The 18,647-nt window shown below is 38.1% G+C and overlaps 1 pseudogene; it reads right to left on the reverse strand.

Moving 5' to 3' along the window:
• Positions 1 to 17,700: 17,700 nt before the first annotated feature.
• On the reverse strand, positions 17,701 to 17,817 carry LOC119630371 (5S ribosomal RNA; annotated as a pseudogene).
• Positions 17,818 to 18,647: the final 830 nt, after the last annotated feature.

An 18,647-nucleotide genomic window follows, 5' to 3' on the forward strand; every position in this document is an offset into this window, starting at 1 on the left:
AACCGACAAAAAATCTTAAGGTCTCCAATTTTAAAAATATCCAAAATCGCTCCTATTACATCACCGCTAATGAAATCTCGCATTTTGTAGCTCGACTATAAGACGAATACTAGAGCATTAAATTCTGTGAGAAAATTAAACAAAATATGAATTGATAGGATCATAAATATATATAACAAAAGGGGGAAAGGCGGATGTTTGTTTATCTGTTGCGAATTGTACGCTTTGCCCTTTGGCGTGGTTTTTGCGAAGTATACAGAATTAAGCTCCAAAGGTTAAAGGAAGTCAGGTAAGAATGAGCTTTCGTGGTTGTAGAACACGATATTGGTAGGGAACATTTTTTTCTTTCTTGCGAATATGGGTGATTAGGCTCACGCCCTGTCCGATGTTAAGTTGTCACTTACCCTTTTAAAAGGGAACGCTTTGCGATACCTAATCTATTCACGCGTACTGTAGACTATTTTTTAATTTTCTGGGTTTGATTTCGCATTGGTAATTGGTATTCGTAAAAGCGAAGGCTTACTCTAGTTGACGGAGACTGCACCAAGGAAAATCAGCCAGGCGATAGTTCCCTGCTTAAGATCCTCATCATACAGCTTAGAATCAAATGGAGATCCGCCTTCCCAAATAGTATCAGGGTGACGAACGGGTAAGTACCACCACCGTGGGGGTGGGGTAGCCATTGTAACTATACTGAGACCTTAGAACTTATATCTCAAGATGAGTGGCGCATTTACGTTGTAGATGTCTATGGGCTCCAGTAACCACTTAACATCAGGTGGGCTGTGAGCTCGTCCATCCATCTAAGCCAGCCTTACTCAAAATGGGCGATAACGCCCCCTCGTGGGCGCTGTAGGCTTAAAGGGGCGCGGTAAGAGAACCAAAAAAAAGGGGACGTTGTGTAGAAGCTTGGGAGGCGATTTCATCTAGGAGGATTCTTAGACAGCGACTGAGCTCTCTGAAAAAATGGGGGCGCTAAAAAATAATTTATTCTCAAAGTGGGCAGTAGACAAAGTAAGTTTGGGAACTCCTGATCTAAGCAATAAAAAAATTAAAAAATAATAATTTTGTTTTTTATTGCTTAGATGTCTGGACGAGCTCACAGCTTATCTGGCGTTAAGTGGTTACTGGAGTCCATAGACATCTACAACATAAATGCGCCACCCACCTTGAGGTATAAGTTCTAAGGTTTCAAGTATAGTTAAAAGTTAGTAGTTAATAAATTATACTTACTCTGATATCTAAAACTTGCCGGAGGATGATTTTGTCAACGCTTTTTATTACAGAAATAAATCTTAAAATGATTAAAGATTAAAAAATATGTTTTATTTTATACTTCACTATCGCTCGAACGCTAACCCTAACTTCCAATCCGTACAGCTGCTACGTTCTCATCGCATTAAAGACTAACATTATCTATCTACTTTGGAATTCTTAGGGAAATATTCCAGACTTTACTTTCTTTATTTGAACTGTTTATCTGATCGACCTGATCTGAGCGACCCATTTTATTATCGGTCCTTACCTCAATTGGGTCTTTGATTCGAAAAATCTACCATAAAACAATTCATAATCATAATAATAATAATTTATTTATTTCTCTCTTATATTATATATATAGGTATAGTACAAATTCAAATGGAAATAAATTAACCTTATATATTTTTTTTTTGTAAGCCTTTGAAAGAGCTGAAATCTGTACTAGGCTCAAAGACCTGATTAGATTAGGTTAGGTTAAGTCGTTAAACTAAAAAGGCACTTTAACAAAATCGGGTTACAGTTGACGCCTAATTTTTCTTCCCAACGCATTTTACCGCAGCTAATGATAAAAAAAACTTTCAATGAATATCTATTTAGGATCACTTATCGCAAATTCTGAAAGCTCCAAAGATAGGTAATATAAAAAGAAGAAGAATGATAAAAAGTCAGATGATAAAATATAGAAGACACTTTACTGGTGGTAGGACTTCTTATGAGTCCGCACGGGTAGTTACCACCACCCTGCCTATTTCTACCGTGAAGCATAAAGCGTTTCGGTCTGAAAGGCGGGGCAGCCGTTATACTGTAAAAGCTGAGACTTAGAACTCATGTTTCAAAATGGGTGGTATTTACGTTGTAGATGTCTATGGACTCCGGTAATCGCTTAAGACCAGGTGGGCCGTGAGGTCGTCCATATATAGAAGCAATAAATAAATAAATTAAAAAAAATAAACCGAAAAGTGAATTGATAGATACAATATTCAAATGTCTTACGGCTCCAAAGCTGTCTGAAGTCGTTGTGGCTTATTGGAGGCCCCGTTTACTCGTACCGAGTGAAGTGACTATGAAATTTCAAATCCTGCAAAAACCAATTACCAGGTATCAAAACCAGGTACCAATTTTATAAGTACGTAACAAATATTCACCATTAACTTCCACAATGAAGGAATAACGGCGTATAATAAAAAAACAAACACACAAAACTATAATTTGCGTAATTACTATACAATACAGTTGAGATATAGTCCTTAAATCTCAAAATAGATAATGGCATTTACGTTGTTGATATCTCTGAGCTCCAATAACCACTTAACACTAGATGGTCGATGAGCTCGTTCACTTGTCTATATAAGGGTGTTAGAAAAGTAGAAAGCTGTTGTATACAACACAAGTTGATGTTCCTAGCTAACCCAATCTCGGTGAACAAGCTTCGTCATAACCCGACACATTCAATCGTCCGTGTTCAGAACGTGGCCACTACAATCAATGGCCGGCACTTGTAGGAGCATGATTGGACAGTGTCCGCTGCTTCACTTAATTGCTGTCGAGTGTAAAGACTTTGTGACGTTAACTAAATCGCATTTTGATTCTCGGTCAGTATCTTCGAGAGAGGTATTTGGTATGCGGGGTTTTTTGTTATGTTTAGAACCATTGTCACTTGAAACGACTTGCAAAAAGAAACATACATATACACTTCTGCTGAATGATGTATATATATAGTTTTTATTTATTTGTTGCATAGATGGGTGGACGAGCTCACAGTCCACCTGGTGTTGAATGGTTACTGGAGCCCATAGACATCTATAACGTAGATGCGCCACCCACCTTGAGATGTGAGTTTGGAAGTCTCAGTATAGTTACAACGGCTGCCTCACCTTTTAAACCGAAACGCATTACTGCTTCACGGCAGAAAAAGGCGAGGTGGCGGTCCCTACTCGCGTGGACTCTCAAGAGTTTCTACCACCAGTAATATTGGTATTGGTATAAGGTTCAAGGAAATGTGATGACACGTGGTAATGGCCAAACAAAACAGTGGGAATTAACTGATATTGTAATAAGCTTTTAGAAGAATCCGTGAAGCCACGACCAGTGATTCTGTTTCATTTTCTCATAGTGGTACATTCAAAAACACTTAATTGCCACCATCAGTACTAATTTAGAAAAACTTATACATCGTATTTCTCTCTGCTAATGGTTTGCTGGAAGAAAATTCATGAAAGAGTTAAGCTCGCCTTTGTGCATAGTAATTAGACATTCTTTTAAATCGGTTTTTATTGTATTTTCTTTTTTATGTACAATAAGTATAAATAAAATAACTAAAATAATTAAAATAATAAAACAATTCATTCACATAATAGACTCGCTTTATCACAAAGCTCTTCTGCGATATAACTTGTTTGTGTAAAGTGCTTGTACATTGCTGTTAGAAGGGCTAGGACAAACACTGTAGGTACTACAGAATTGAGACCTTGGCGATCAAGGCGGTTGGTGAAATTCGCAGTTAAATGTCCGGCTCCACTTAGCGTCAGGTGTTGAGATCATTCACGCATGCAATAAATAAATAAAAGCATCAGGGTGTTTAGTTCTGGGAAAAGCCCACCCCAAAAGCCGTGAGCTGAAGCCACCTAAACAGATTAAAAAGAATCCTCAATTAAAAATAGAAATGAAAGAAAAAAATAAACCCAATCAACACCACGTGATATTTTCACAATTAAAACCGGATCTCAAATGCGAAATTAATTGAAATCCGGGAAAACTCTACCTTTTATACCCGCTCCGTGCGGCTCATCGGACTCATCCGGATCAAACCTGCAACGCTCATTATTGAAACACGTGAATATTTTAAATCGCATCCAATTCACGGATGACAGATTATCCTAATTACATTGTTTTTGATATGGGTCTATGGGAGGTAGACAGAAAGCATGCCAATACTAATACATGTAAAATTATTCTCTCTATAATATTTTAATTATAAAATTAGATTGTTAAGTCGCGTTTAATACAATCTGCATAATTATTTGTCTTGTTTGACTAAGCATCGACATTAACGTGGTACGTCGATGCTTTTTTTTTTATTGTTTAGATGGGTGGACGAGCTGGCAGCCCACCTGGTGTTAAGTGGTTACTGGAGCCCATAGAAATCTACAACGTAAATGCGCAACCCATCTTGAGATATAAGTTCTAAGATCTCAGTATAGTTACAACGGCTGCCCCACCCTTCGAACCGAAACGCATTACTGCTTCACGGCAGAAATAGGCAGGGCGGTAGTACCTAACCGCGCGGACTCACGAGAGGTCCTACCACCAGTAAAAATGCCCCCAAACTCGTAATGTGCCGATCGTGAGCAATAATGATCACACAACACACATCGAATTTTATTTTATTCCTCAAACAAGTGAACGAAATCAAGGTTTACCCAACGTGAAATGGTTACTAGAACTTGTAAACATCACACAAGTGAATGCCACTATCCACCGTGAAGCATGAGATCTAAGCTTCAATTCTAAGGTAAATGGCTACCGCAACCCTGTGAGACAGCACAGCTTTGCGGCAGAAATGAGCAGGATGGTGACCTGATATACCCATATGAGCTACAACTAATATACCTAATATACCTAATATATCGCTTAATATGCGACATTAATCTTTGCAATTTAAGGTCCATTTTATTTGCTATTAGTATCAACAATACGATGTTATTTTGAACTTCAATTAAGTTTAGTCCAATTCAAATAGCTGAAGTTTTTTTTTTTTTTTTCCAAATTTTAAACTTTTAATTGCTATCCTGTAAAGTTGCAAAAGTGTCGGTTAAACCAAATACTTTCACCCCTCGATATGTCTGTACATTGTGTAAGAAATAATTATATTAAAGCGATACTACAGTCTCAGTGCCATATTATGTCATCGCTAGCAACACACATTGGTCAAAGACTTTTTGGAACGAAGTTCCTTACGGCAGGCTTGGAGGGGATAGGGATTTTGCTGCGCGACCGAACTGAAAAAAATGTGATAGTAAAACCGTAAGAAAAATTCCGTGGAAAAAAGTGCGTGGAATAAAACCGTTAAATGAGACGTGCGCAGGCGCGACAGTCGCATACACAAGCGAGTAGTGTATAATACCTTTCTCTTTCTCCCTCTTTCTTTTCGTTCTCTCATCCATTCTCTTTCTATTTTACGTAATTTACTATTTCCTAAAATACTGAATTTCCTAAATACTTTCCTATACTTAAATAAAAACTAATCAGCAAAATTTAAGAGAAAAATCAAGAAAACCTACATAAAATTGAGCACGATTTTTTTTTTGCAAATTGTGTCGATTCTACATTAGCCGAAGGAACTTCGTTCCTACCTGGTGTCCCACGACACCACATCTTTTTTTTTTGTCTTGAGACACTGTGGTGTTTGTGGTTAGAAGATTTTACGTAGCTTAATGAACCGCGTGTCTCATTAACTTTACCCAACAACAAGGCTGAACAACACTATAAGTTAAAGTCTCTCTCTTTCTTTTTCTAACCTATAATCTGTGTGCATCGTACAATGTGCGAGAATTGCCAAAAACAGATGATCGAATTCTACCATTTGATTTAGGGGTGACGTCAGAAACAGTCGCAGGGGAGTATTGAGGCGGGGCGGGACACGCGGTATTCCTATTACATTGACGATTTTAACAGCCTACTCACTAACAGAAGTATCAGTAATCTCTAACATATTGATACGTGAAGCAAAAACTTTGTACCCCTTTTTAAGAAAATTGCGCTGACGGAGGAGTATGAAATTTCCCACACATATACATAATATAGAGAAGGAGTGCAGAATGCTAATATTTTTATTAATTATGTATAAAAAATACATTAAATCAATTAAAAAACTATGACACACACTACCAAGTTTTGACACACACGCATATATACTTTTTTGTTTATCGTTAAAGTCTGTGGTCAAATTGAGAATACATTAATATTTGTTTTCAATATTATTTAGGTATCTATAGTAGCCTTGGAGAAATCTGTGATTATAGAAGTATAGTCTTTGACAATAGATCTATAATAATGCTCAAACTTATAATTGAAATCACTAATTATATGCGAATTGTGACTACTTGGGGGCCACTACTAAATATTGTTTCGTATAAGAATATTATTATGAATTTCAATTATCACGTCATTTGACGTTGACACTAGTATGAAAATTTATCTCACCAGTACCTACCATCAGTGTATAAATGGTGTACAAGATTAATCCATAAATAAGCAAGGCTTAAATGAATAACTCCTTTCATTCTAAAACTATTCTTAATCTTTTCTTCGGTTATTTTCATTTTATTGTTTGTGATTTTTCCAATATTTTACAGTTTTTACTTTCGTCGATACTTGAATATTGTGCTTGATGTACAAATAATTTGGTAAATAGCTCTTAACAACAGTCAGTTTGGGTCCGACCAGGAAACTCAGGTTCTATGCTTTAAGCAACCAAGTCAATAATGTCTTCACAATAAAACGAAATCAGGTTACAAAAACCACTAGAACAAATCAAATCAAATCAATGAAATCAAAAAAGTTTTATTCAACATAAATGAAAGTACATACTTGTTGAACGTCAAAAGAACTACCGCCAATTCACAAGAACTAGCCTACGTCCTGAGAAGAATTGGCAAGAAACTCAGCGGACATGTATTTTTTTTTTTTTTTTAAATTAGAAATTATTATTTATTAATTTTTTAATATTAGATTATTTTTGAATAGATAGAATAGAATAGATTTAGAACCGACTGAAACTCTTATAACCTAAAGACCTCTTGTAGATAATCATTATAAATATTACATTTCTTATAAGCAACTAAAGAAATCTGTGTAATTCTCACACCCCAATTGTAGAATCGACTAGTATTCCATCAAAAACCATTCATAAAATTCTGAACGTAGCTTCATTGAGGAATAAGTATATGTTTTTTTTTTATAATACATTCAACTACAAAAGCATACAATTTTTATAAAAACGGATAATAAATAACTAGTGTAGGATACACCGCAAACAAGAGGCCCATTGGTACAATGACGATTTTGTACAAAAAAAAAAGAAGTAATGAATTAACGTAAATATGAATGAGCGATTGAATGGGTCAGTGCTGTGAATGAAAGTATTTTGTACCTGTGCAACTTTTGACGCGTTTTTGTTGCTGATTTTTTATTGGCAAGTAATAGCACAGGCCGGTCAGTGGTTCTCACTAGAAGAGCATACGCGCAGACTATAAATCTATTTATGGTTTTTATTATTCTGTGTAGATAAGCTAGCTTAGAAATAACAACGAAATGTCGCACATCCTAAGATAGAGGTCAAAGTCGTAGGTATAATGGCCCTTATTTTTGAACTGGAACTCAAGACAAGATTAGGTTGAATTGTAGCAAATATTCAACCCACTGAATGTCGCGCCGGATCTTTTCGGTGGGCCGCGATTTCGATCCGGTGATAGATCCTGTGACGTACTGCTCTTGTTAGTGTTACCAAACTCTCTCAGCCGCTTGTGAGCTCACCTACTCGTCTAGGCGTAGCTAGAATAACCTCTTAGGCTACCAGCAAATAGATAGCGGAATAAAAATAGCAAATACTCGCGCGAACTGATAACACAGCCACTGTCAGTTGTTACGCTCATATTTTTTTTTAGGTTTTATTTTATTGCAATAATAGCGTGATAAAAGACGTTTGTGAACACATTCCATCCACGTGTTAGTTTAGGGTTTTAGGTTTTTAGCCTGGGCATAGTTGTATCACTCGATACATATGCACCGGACGTGTTAGCTTTTTTTTGTTGCCCTTGTAGGCAGACGACCATGCGGCCCACCTGATGGTGAGTGGTTACGGTCGCCCATGGACTTCGGCAATGCTAGGGGCAAAGCCAAGCCGCTGCTTATCGTTAAGTACTCTTCACAAGCCTCGTTTGAAGAAGGATTTGTCATAGCGCTCGGGAAACATCGTGGAAGGGAGAGCTCATTCCAAAGCTGGATGGTATGTAGCAGAAAAATATCTCTGGAAACGCACTGTGGATGAACGGAGTGTCTCCAGGTAGTATGGATGAAATCTACTTCGGTGGCGGGCGGTGCGATGGTAAAAACGAGATGATGGTATCATCTCGAACAATTCCTCAGAGCACTCCCCATGGAACATACGGTACAAAATACAGAGGGAACCGAAGTCCCTCTGCAGACCCAGAGGTTCCAAACGACCTTTGTAACCAGGTGCTACTCGAACTACGCCACGGGCGTTTCTCCTGTCATCAATCTGTCTTACGAAAGTTTTAATTCCTTGCTTGACTCCGTTGAGATGGTCGAAGATTATATAATATTGTGCAGCGTAAACAATATTTTTGATTTTATTGATTAAACAACCAATTGTAACTGTCACTTGTATTTTTTCAATCTCGTTATACGGTTTGCCAAAGCTTAAAGCACACAGAATTCTTAACCCCTTGAAATATTGGAATTCATGACAAAAACAGCTTTGCTACACCGCCTTGCGAATCGAGGAGCCGATCGATCAAACGCGACGATCAAAGAGATAACGCTACTGCTTTTGTACCGGCGGAAGTTCGCTGTTGTAGCTTTTGAAAGCTTTTGGTGTTGTTGATTTAACTTTTGAGCATCTTGCTTGGGTTGTTTCAATGGAACTTGTCTTAATTTTGCCGCAAAGAAAACGCTTCTTAAAGTTGCAAATTTTGTTTTGATTTCTAAGAGATAATCTGAATTCTTTATATTACAATTGGCGTTCAATTTTATTATGGTGATATGGAAACCTTAGGCAAGCCTGCTTAAAGTTATATTAGTTCGTAATTCGCGATTTATTCACGAAATGTGAACATTGAATGTGTACATATCAAAAAATTCTTTTTCATTTCCTGAGATTTTTTGTTAAATAGAAAATTCTGAAAATCAACGCTTACACTAATCATGATATTTGACGTGGAAGTCCGAAATATACGGCTGAAATACCCTTCAGACATACAGCCTTTAGCATCCACATAGGCTTACAATAGGCCCTTCGATCAGCTAACTTAGGGGCGGATAGTGAATACCTTTGGGAGAGAAATTTTAGGGGACGATTCTACTTCTACAGCTGATTTAAAAAAATATAATTATAGAAGCATTAGTTATAGTTAGCCACATTAGATAGAGACAGACAACTATTGGACACAAGGCATGCTGTGCTGTGAATACCGCAAAATATTTTGTACGTTTAAAATGTTATATCTTTAAAAGATTACACATTAAACATTTATAGGCTTAGCTAAATAAAATAAAAAAGTTATTTTACGATTATTAGAAACGGGACAGATATAACGACATTTTCAAGATTATTTTGCTTCGATACAACATTGGTATAACGACATTCGGACTAACGGTCTACCAAGCATTGATAATCACTCGGTGGAGAGGCATATCTGTGTGGGTTTTTTTCCTACCTAAGATGATAGCCTTGAGAGATGTCAGCGTAACCCTAACGTGTAGGAGAGCTGTTCTGCTCAAACCAGAAGGCGTTGCTAACAATGGCCCTAGCTTCGCAGAATCTACCGCCGGTTTGGAAACGCGACCCACTGAGAAGATCCAGCGAGAAACTCAGTGGACTGTGTCTATGGGTTAGTTTACTCGGCGAACCCTTCGTTGCAAGTGACGGGTTCGATAAGAAGGTGACCCGTTGCTTGAGATACCTAAAAGCACCGGTTAGTGGATCGGGAGGATCCGAAATTACGTGTAAATGTGGTTGTCCTCCAAAGACTCACACATCTGTTCGAGGTACTCGCACAACAACTACAGTCTAGATATAACAATAAATATATTAAATATGCATAGTCAATGAACTAGGTTCAACAAAGGTACTTAGTTTCGATCACATTGTACTTGAAGCTTTCTCTGCAGTGACAGCGATAGCTGTGTAAAGTTTCAAATCAAACAGTTAACAACTGTCGGGGATTGAAGATATTCAACCAAGGACCAATTAAATCTCCTAGATAAAGTAATAACAATAGTAGTTAGAGTTCAATGATTAGTTCTCCCTTGTCTACTATAGTATGATACTGTAAACTTTTGATATTGTATTTTTAAAATAATTTTGCTGGTGGTATGACACAAGAGTGAGTCCGCGCGGGTAGGTACCACCGCCCTGCTTATTTCTGCCGGGAAGCAGTAATGCGTTTCGGTTTGAAGGCCCCACCCTATACTGAGATCTTAGAACTTATATCTCAAGGTGGGTCGCGTATTTACGTTGTAGATGTCCATGGGCTCCAGTAACCACTTAACACCAGGTGGGCTGTGAGCTCGTCCACACATCTAAGCAATAAAAAAAAATATAACGTCATTTAAATTAGCATTATAATAATTGTACGGTAATCGTGACCGAGCCAGACAATACACAAAATTGAACCGTTTGTTTCACGCACAAACAATAGTCGTTAATTCCTGCTGCGTAAACGGTTTAAAAAAAAGCAATAAATCGCAATTACGACAGGTACAGACAGACAAGCAATTATTCGTTACGCCTGATGAAGAATTATTCAAATTTATGCGGCGGTCTTTGAGGCTAGCGATAGCGATTTGCTTGTAGTGAAATGTTCGAATATTTCTTCAAAACTTTCATGGAAATCTTGAATTTGATGTCAATATGATTTACTTTTATGGCCCAATCTCGTTTTTTTCTTTAATAAACGTTAAAAATATTGATATTACCATGGAAGCTGTGAAACGTTGGTAATAGTAAAATGATTAAAACTAAAGACAGCCTGAACTTTATTATTCATAATCAGTTATCGGAGGTTTATGGTCTCTTATAACAAGAATATCGAAAGTTTTAGTAAAACAGTATTATTAATTTTTATTTTGTAGGAGATTTTTTCGCAGTCTTCTTCTAACAGTCTTACAAAACTTTAATAATTTTTTTATGAATAAGACCATTAGTACTCACGATAAAAACTAAAAAAATAACAAGGATTGTTCTCGGAATCTGATACCGGAATGAATAATTTAGATAATTCAGAAATGTCTTAGAAAATTTTTTTAATTTTTTTTTATCTTCTTCTTTGTCTCCATCTTATCCCACTAGGTGGGGTTGGAACAGTATTTTTTTTCTATTCCAATCTCTTTTATCAGCTCACTTTTAGCAGCTCAACACTCACTCCTCTCTCCCTCATATCGTCATTCACACACTCCATCCATGTCTTCTTCGGTCGACGTATTCCCCATCTACCTTGCACTACCTTTTCCATACATCTCCTAGTCACTTGCATCTCCTCTCTGTGCATCACATGTCCATACCACGCTACCGTAAGAAAAAAAGTTATGTTATAATTAAAAAGTAAAACAAAAAAAACTTTATATGGAAACTCCATTGACGTATTCCTCATCAGCTTTTGAAACGTAGAACGGGATTTTGCCCGATGCTTTGATGGCTTGCTTTAATCGATAAAATCTTATAAATTGCGCCAAACACCAATCGGACGTGATCAACTCCTTATTGTGCCGGTGGAGCAGGCGGCGTCAGACAACGAGCTGCATGTAAAACGATTGCTTGAATACCAGTGTTTGTGCCAATTATATAGCTAATATAATCTGCACTCGCTATAAAATTTCCTTCTTTAAATGAGGTTTCCGGACAGTCCTTCGCTGTACATAGCCTAAGATATTTTACTGGACCTCCTGTGAGTTCGCACGGGTAGGTACCACCACCCTGCCTATTTCTGCCGTGAAGCAGTAACGCGTTTCGGTTTGAAGGGTGGGGCAGCCGTTGTAACTATACTGAGATCTTAGAACTTATATCTCAAGGTGGATGGCGCATTTACGTTGTAGATGCCTATGTAAAAAAAAAAATATATTTTTAAACCATTTATTCGGACGAAGAACGGTTTGTCATCTTCATGAATTGAAACTTTGATATCCCTTTTAAGTCGTCGTGGCCTAAAGGATAAGACGTCCGGTGCATTCGTGTTGAGCGATGCACCGGTGTTCGGATCCCCGGCGGGTACCAATTTTTCTAATGAAATACGTACTCAAAAAATGTTCACGATTGACTTCTGTGGTGAAGGAATAAAAATCTGTGTAATAAAAATCAAACCCGCAAAATTATAACTTGCGTAATTACTGGCGGTAGGACCTCTTGTAAATCCGCCCGCGTAGGTACCACCACCCTGCCTATTTCTGCCGTGAAGCAGTAACGCGTTTCGGTTTGAAGAGTGGGGCAGCCGTTATACCTATACTGAGACCTTAGAACTTATATCTCAAGGTAGGTGGCGCATTTACGTTGTAGATGTGTATGGGCTCCAGTAACTACTTAACACCAGGTGGGCTGTGAGCTCGCCGACCCATCTAAATAATAATAAAAATCCAAGATCTAATCAGAATATCCAAGCATTTAAGTGATCAATATGCTTCCTGACCCGTTCGCTCTGGATTTCTTCACCTACCCGTCTGGGCGTAGCGCAGGTGGCATAGCTCCTTAGGGTACCAGTGAAAGGGTACGAAAAAAAAGCTCTGGATTCATCTAAAAGTTTAAGCTAAAGTCAAAAGGGTATCTAAAGGGAGTGTGTACTCTGTTTAAAATACATTTATATTATTATAATTTTACATCAATTCAATCGGTAACGTGAAGTTGGAATAGAACGCTCTAAAATTACGTCACGCTAATCTCCACATTTACTCCAATAACAGAGAAATTGTAATTCTTAATCAAATCTCACCCGCAGTGATTCAGTGTGAAGACAAATCCCTTTTCGTCCTGACCTGAATACGAGGATATCAGGACGTCGTTTAATGCCTTATTACTATGCGGGACGCACCGTCCCTGTGTAGTGCATAAGAACACGGCTACATTGCCGGCAAAATTGTCACTTTAAATCTAATGGGACAGCTGGTTTAATGGATTGAGATATGTTTAACATGCAGTCTTTTGTTATTATTGTCATAGGGTGAATCATGGTTCTGCTGATATGAAGAGGCTCCCAGTTATATAGATCAAAGACCTAATTGCATTGAATGTTCCAGTAACCACCTAACATTAGAAGGACGAAAAGTTTAGTAGTCATCGTGGCCTAACGGATAAGACGTCCAGTGCATTCGTGTTGAAGCGATGCACCGGTGTTCGAATCCCGCAGGCGGGTACCAATTTTTGTAATGAAATACGTATTCAACAAATGTTCACGATTGACTTCACGAAAGGAATAACATCGTGTAATAAAAATGAAACCCGCAAAATTATAATTTGCGTAATTACTGGTGGTAGGACCTCTGGTGAGTCCGCGCGGGTGGGTACCACCACCCTGCCTATTTCTGCCGTGAAGCAGTAATGCGTTTCGGTTTGAAGGGTGGGGCAGCCGTTGTAACTATACTTGAGACCTTAGAACTTGTATCTCAAGGTGGGTGGCGCATTTACGTTGTGGATGTCTATGGGCTCCAGTAACCACTTAACACCAGGAGGCTGTGACCTCGTCCACCCATATAAGCAATAAAAAAAAAAAAAAGTATAACTGTCTGTAAAAAAATCTGTTTAAATATTCTAAGGAGCGTTGAAGTCTTGTCAAACTTTAATGTTCAAATTACATTCGCTGCAAAGTAAAGTATCGCTATTCACAATGTTCCCGATGATAAATACGGCATGTCATTGCGTGAACAGGATTCTGGGCAGGTCTTAATATTTTCAAATTACACAGTTTGCTTGAATCGGTTTCCTGTTTGCTACTGTATTAATGGTATTCTAAGCCTCACTTGAGATATGAGGTCACAAGGATCATTTAGAACCTCTGGGTCTGCCGAAAGACTTCGGTCCTCTCTGTATTCTGTGCCGTATGTTCCATTGGAGGTGCTATGAGGAATTGTTTGAGATGATCTCATCATTTCGTTTTTACCATCGCACAGCCCGCCACCGGAGTAGAGTTCATCCATACTACCTGGAGTCAATGCGTTCATCCACAGTGCGTTTCCAGAGATCTTTTTTGCCGCGTACCATCCGGTTATGGAATGAGCTCCCCTCCACGGTGTTTCCCGAGCGCTATGACATGTCCTTCTTCAAACGAGGCTTGTGGAGGGTACTTAACGGTAAGCAGTGGCTTGTCTGTGCCCCTGACATTGTGACGTCCATGGGCAATGGTAGCTACACACCATCAGGTGGGCTGTATGCTCGTCAACCTAATAGCACAACTTTTTTTTTAAATCTACAAATTTAATGCAACAAAACATAATGTGGATTCCCCCTTAAAAGGTACGTACCCGCCGAAAGACTTGACAACTTAGGAACCGGTTAAAGTTACTTAATCGTTAATTAACTACTTCGTGCCAGTTAAGTAGGTGACCAACTACTTGTTAGTTAAGAGAATGTGACGGTCGTTAAGAAAGCTTAAATGACTTAATTGAACTTGTCTGAAGGTTCTTGAATTGGTAATTTGGTTTTGGAAAAAGATAGTCCAGTCTTTTTATCATAATATTTTACTGGCTCACTGAGCATTGGATTATTAGAGCCAGTAAATGATAATATTTTAAAAATATTGTCCACAAATAACCTTCAGACCAGACTGGAAGAACACTTTATTGTAAAAAGATAGTTCGCATCCCTGCAGATTACAATACGTCCTGCTGCCAATAGTTTTAGAGAGATGAAAGTATCTGGACAGAATATTGTAATCTTAAAGAAGCTTGGATTTATATTACATACTATATTACTTTTATATTACCTGGCGATAGGCGGTGACAATTTTTTTTTTAAAATGCTAGATGGGTAGACGAGCACACAGCCCACCTGGTGTTAAGTGGTTACTGGAGCCCATAGACATCTACAACGCAAATGCGCCACCCATCTTGAAATATGAGTTCTAAGGTCTCAGTATCGTTACAACAACGGCTGTCCCACCCTTTAAACCGAAACGCATTACAGCTTCACGGCAGAAATAGGCAGGGTGGTGGTACCTACCCGTGCGGACTCACAAGAGGTCCTACCACCAGTAAAATATCTTGGGCATATACAGCGAAGGACTGTCCGGAAACCTCATTTAAAGAAGGAAATTTTAGAGTGATCAAAAACATCGTGAAAGGATTTACTGTGGATAAGGGTAGCGACTTCAGATTGTATAGATGAAGGCTACTCTGACAGCATCTTTGGTGATGGTAAAAGGACATGACCCGATATCCCAACATTTTCCTCAGAGCAGTAGAACTCCGGATGTAACTATAACTTTACTAAATTACTTATCACATTTTAGTTAGTTTTAGTATACACACAAGTTACACAAGTTAGTTTTAGTATACAATTTTAAAATTAAATCTTTTGAAGTGAAAATATAAAAGGGCTTTGGATTATTATCCATTTTAATTCTTATTGATATAAAAATTCAGTCTTAGTATACAGTGGACAACAACATAACTGCTAAACATTAAGAAAATATGCTCGAGACGATATCAGCGTATTTCCCAGAGGAGAACCGCGCTGCTATAAGATATTATGGATCTCATTTATAAGGATGCTGGGAATAGAATTTTTAATTGAAATCGCACATAGATCAGCACTGAGCTGGAGTGGCCAAGTTAATTAGAGCGTCATTTTGAATTCCGTTCAGAACTGAAAGGCTGGATATGCTTGCTTTAATGCATTGTGTGACCAGATGAAATTCACGATCCGTCTGGTGATAAGTCGCGACCGGAATCTAGAACACGGTGGTGGCGAGAAATGTAGCCCTGCACGGGCAAGTCACTGGTGGTAGGACCTCTTGTGAGTCCGCACAGGTAGGTACCACCCTACCCTGCCTATTTCTGCCGTGAAGCAGTAATGCATTTCGGTTTGAAGGGTGGGGTAGCCGTTGTAGCTATACTGAGACCTTTGAACTTATATCTCAAGGTGGGTGGCGCATTTACGTTGTAGATGTCTATGGGCTCCAGTAACCATTTAACACCAGCTGGGCCTGTGAGCTCGTCCACCCATCTAAGCAATAAAAAAAAAACATCCTCTAAATGCGTTCCACTTGCATAGTCCCAGGGATTTGCGAAAATATGTGTCCTTATTTTTTTATTTAAATCAAATTCTAATCTTGACTCATATCAAGATTTATCGCACAAAAGCACACAATAGCGACTCGAGCGCATCTGTCGGGATCCCTACCCTTATGGGTGTGGTCGTCGTTACCATGACAACGACGCTCCTCCCATAACAAGACATTAACACAAGTCATCATAAACCAATTAAATTAACTAATTGACGTTACAACCTTATACTTGTACATACTGGTGATAGTTTTTGACAACTAAAACTGACTTTTAGTCACCTGTTACAGTCGAAAATGTAGCAATTTTCATCTATTGTTTGATACTAAACGATACTGAATCAATCATTAAATATAATAATAATTTTATTGTTTATCCTGTTCATGTTACTCAGGATAAAAGTCCTAAGTGATAGAGTCATTGTAATGTATACTAAAAACAATAATCATCGATATCGGTTGGCATGATATTGAGTTATTCATCTATTTGTCGCGCATCTACTTAATGCAAATTTAAGACTTATATGATTTTCTCATGGATACCATTATCAGAACTGGACTAAATGTGACCACACGGGAAGCGTCAGCTTTCTAATAAAAAAAGAGCCATTAAAATTGATTCACCCAGTCAAAGTTATGAGGTAACAAATTTTTTTTTTTCCTACCTAAACTTGAGAGTCTATTCCAGCGTAACCGTAACTAGTAGGTGAGCTCACGGGGCTCAAACTTGACGACGTTGCTAACACGAACCCTAGCAAGAGCCGTGCTTCGTAGAATCTACCACCGGATCGGAAACGCGAAATAACAGTAAAAAGTCTAGAGTGAAACACATAGCTGTATTACTACTGACTCAAAAAAAAATTTAACTAAAACATTTGTTATCTTCCTCTATCGTTATCATTGGTCTACACAGGAACATCGACCTCTTTCTTCTAAGCTTCGCCACAATGACTGGTCCGTTTCCCGCGTCGCCACTATAGTATTTTTTTTTTGCTTTTGGTGGGTGGACGAGCTCACAGTCCACCTGTTTTTAAGTGGTTACCGGAGCCCATAGACATCTACAACGTAAATGCCGCCACCTACCTTGAGATATGAGTTGTAAGGTCTCACTTTTAACAGTACAACGGCTGCCCCGCCCTTCAAACGGAAACGCATTACTGCTTCACGGCAGAAATGCGGCAAGGCGGTGGTACCTACCCGTGCGGACTCACAAGAATTAAGAAGTCTTACCACCAGTAATTACGCATATTATAATTTTGCGGGTTTCAGTTTTATTCCACGATGTTATTCCTTCACCGTGGAAGTCAATCGTGAAAATTTGTTACGTACGTATTTCATTAGAAAAATTGGTACCCGCCTGCGGAATTCGAACACCGGTGCATCGTTACTTACGAATGCACCGTCTTATCCTTTAGGCCTCGATGACTACAAAAAAAGCCAACATCGTGATGTTCCCAGACGCTCACCCACCCAAGTACTGACCACGCCCGATGTTGCTTGACTTCGGTGATCGGACGAGAACCGGTGTTTTCAACATGGTATGGACGTTGGCTATCTTAAAGTAAGTATCTAAATGTATCTAAAAATAGAGAGCTCGATTTAAAAAATAGAAACCCCTCCTAAGAATCTTTGTACAAATCCTCTATTTAAATGAATCTACCACTTCTATATATTCGTAGTTCATTCGCAGGGCTCGTTCATAATTACTGAATAGAAAATGCAATTACGTGCCGATAAAAGTGACGCTTAGGCCTATAATTATGTAACAATTGACGATATAAAAGCAGGACGCAATACTACAGTTAATGAGTGAGTTTATAACTACCCTCATTTTTATAGTATAATGCGTCTGGTTCAGTTTGAACGCTTGTGAATACATTTTTTTTTTTATGTAAAGTGGCGTTTCTATCTTTGATTATGTATTTAATTATAGTTGCATTACTTTATATTTAATTTTCTGAAATGTCCATGTCATAAAAGAGCATATTGTGAGTCAATACGATTTGGTATAAGATTTTGCGTACTTTTTATGTAAACCAATCATGTGTTCCTTTGAAAAAAAAGACACTTACACCTCATGTCTGAAAGTAACTGCTTATGTCCTGGTGGACCATAAACTTGTATACCGTTGCGGATATAAAAAAGTATTTGCAAGATCCCTTGAGGTTTCGGATTGTAAGTGCATATGTCAACATCTATACTAATATATAAATCTACAGTGGTTTTTACGGATGTTCCGTTATAACTACTGACCTATGCATCTGATTGACTTGAAACTTATTATCCATGAAGAAAATAAATGTACTTAATGGATAGGCTAATATTGATATGAGTGTTGGACTCCCTAATAATAATGACAATAAATAATAATGTTAATTTTAA

The sequence above is a fragment of the Bombyx mori genome, chromosome 23 (genome assembly GCF_030269925.1).
Source record: "Bombyx mori chromosome 23, ASM3026992v2".
NCBI classification, from domain to species: Eukaryota; Metazoa; Arthropoda; class Insecta; order Lepidoptera; family Bombycidae; genus Bombyx; species Bombyx mori.